Genomic DNA, 2,933 nt, shown 5'->3' on the forward strand with positions numbered 1-2,933 from the left:
GAGAATCTATGACATGTCATAAGACACCTCAACCCACTTAAAGCCAAGAATCTATGACGAATAAGCCAAATAGGGACATGCGTAAGAGGTAAGAATATTTGATTATGAAAAATCTTAGCCAAGTGTCAAAGGAGAATCCATGAGGTGTCATATCCAAGTGTCATGATGATGCAATATTTTATGGAATATTTGAATTAAAAATCCTCTTATTCCACAAAATAAGAATTAGTAGAAAATGGAATTAATGATGGAAAATGGAACTTAGGAAATTAAGAATTTCCATGGTTTGAAAATAATGAATCAATTAATTAATAAAATTAATTAATTGAGGATAATAATTAGGAAGAATAATTAGAAAGAATAGGATTAAATTATGGGTTATTTAATCCTATAGAGAAAATTAGTAGATGATCGGCCAAATTGATTAAATGAATGCGACTGTACCCTTTGATGAAAATGTGATGATGATATAGATCGAATGAGATGATGACCAATAGATCAAAGCCATGATCAGATTGATTGATTGAAGTTGATAATATTCCAAGGACACATGACATGAATTGGTTGATATGTAACATTTAACCGACATTGTAAATGCTACAGGATTGAAATTGATTCATAAGGTTTGATCATAATAACATTGATGGACATTGTCAATGTTATTAAAATGGTCAATGATGCCATGATCTGACATTGAAAGCCTCAACAATGTCAAATATTGGATGACATGAATGATAGTTTGACCTAGCACTAAGAGCCATGCCAGTACTAAGGTCAGATTGATAAGATTGATAAGTTGATAGGTTTCCAAAACACTGAAAGCCACAACAATGCCTAGGATAAGATAAATGATGATCAATTTGGGATGTTTGATATGTTTTGGGTTGATTAGGACTGATTTTGAGTGATTTTGAGTTGATTTGGGGTGATTTTGAGTTGATTTGAAATGATTTTGAGTTGATTTGATATGATTTTGAGTTGATATGAAATTGATGTGAAAGGGGATACAAATGACAAAATATGGTCAATCTGGCCAAAAGATTGAAGTTAGTAGAATGAGAAAATGGGATAAATTAGTATGAATAAGTGATGAGGTCATAGATGTGAACCATTTTTGAGCATCTACATTTTTCCCCTCTTTGATACAATGTGACTTAGAGCGTTGTATCAAAGAATAACTGATGAGAAAGCCACAACATGCCCTAGTAGGGATGATATATATGGGTGCCCCCTTAAGAAATTGAATAAGATAAGCATATGATAAGTCAATCTATCAACAACAAGAATATAAAACCATAGCAATTGATGGAATTAAAATCAGAGCTAAAATGTGAAAGCTATGAGGCCCAAGGTGTAGAACACGGTCAATCCGGAGCCCGAGAATAATTGCATGGGTTACAACTCAAGAAAGACACAAAATGATGCAAATGATAGTCCATGTTGTGCAAAATGAATATATGAATCCAACACAATTGACAGATTGCAAATTCGAGTTAAAATGCAAAAGTTATGAGCTCTGGAGTGCAACATATGGGCTCCGGGAGCAGTTCTGGGTATCCTAGGTCCCCAACTGTGCCCAAAACTCAACCAAGTGCATCATTGACACACTTGGTAATCCCAAGTGCATCATTGATGCACTTGGTAAGCCCAAGTGTGCCATGACTTTACCAAGTGCATCAATGATGCACTTGGGAAGCCCAAGTAGTCTCAAAAAGTGTAAAATGTGCCCGAGAAGGCCCTGGGGGCCAAAATAAACATGACGAGGGGCAACTAGGAGCCCAAGAGTATTTTAAAGGATTAAAACTCCATACAGTGACCAAATAATGAAAATGATAGCTCATTTTTTTTACAAGAAAGATATGAGTCCAATGCAACTGACGGTTTCTAAATCAGAGTTGAAACACAAAAGTTATGGCCTCCGGAGTGCATCCTAGGGGTTTTGAGAGCAATTCTGGATAACCTAGGTTCCCAAGTGCACCCAAAGTATACCAAGTGCATCAATGATGTAGTTGGCATGACCAAGTGCTTCAATGACACACTTGGGAACCCCAACTATGCCCTGAAAGTGTAGATTGCGCCCTAAAAGGCTCTGAAGCCCAGAATTAGCCCGATTGGACTCAGAATGACCTGAAATTGTGCGTGTATGCCCAAAATGATGGAAAGATGTCATAACATGAGGGAAATCATAAAAAATGGTTGCATTTGGTCAAAGATGATGGGACAAATGTCATACTAAGGTTGAACTAGGTGGAAAGCCATAGAAAGTTGATTGACAGTGTAGGATGATGCAAGAATGCATGAATGCAAGATGAAGATGATTTGGTGAATTAGAAGACATGATCTCAGTGATGGAGAATGAGATGAAAAAGAAAGATGAGATGAGGAGATGTTAGTATGATGGAAAGAATTTTGCTTCTAGAAAGTGCACTATATGTCAAATGGAGCTTTATTTTGATATGGCAAAGGGAATGCAACACATCATAGCATAAAGGGCTAGAGTGCAAATGCAAGCCTTTTGCGTAAACAAGCATGATGCAAACAGAGAATGACCTTATCCTTCCTAAGGAATATGTACATTCCCTAGACTCTCAAAGGTACATTGAAACAAACAAAAATGGAAAAAGATGACCATGAACCATCCCGACCAGTCTCATAGATTAGTTTTATATCATCGAGTGGCATAGGAACATGATCAAAGAAAAACAAAGCAAAAAATAAATCACTCACTAAATAGCGTGAGCCAATAGCTATCCTTGTCCATTATTACATTCTTGTTAATGTTTTAGGTGTGTCGATAGTGTTTGACATGTTGATAATGTGATAGTTCTGGTTGTGGATTCAGTTGATAAGTTCATAGTGATCTATTGGATTGATTGTTGGTTCACGTTGGTCAGATAGTGTGATTGTCTTGAAAGTGTAGTGCTTTGAGTTTC

This window comes from Cupressus sempervirens, chromosome 7, assembly GCF_028749045.1.
Source record: "Cupressus sempervirens isolate cs-2001-9-10 chromosome 7, ASM2874904v1, whole genome shotgun sequence".
In the NCBI taxonomy this organism is placed as follows: domain Eukaryota; kingdom Viridiplantae; phylum Streptophyta; class Pinopsida; order Cupressales; family Cupressaceae; genus Cupressus; species Cupressus sempervirens.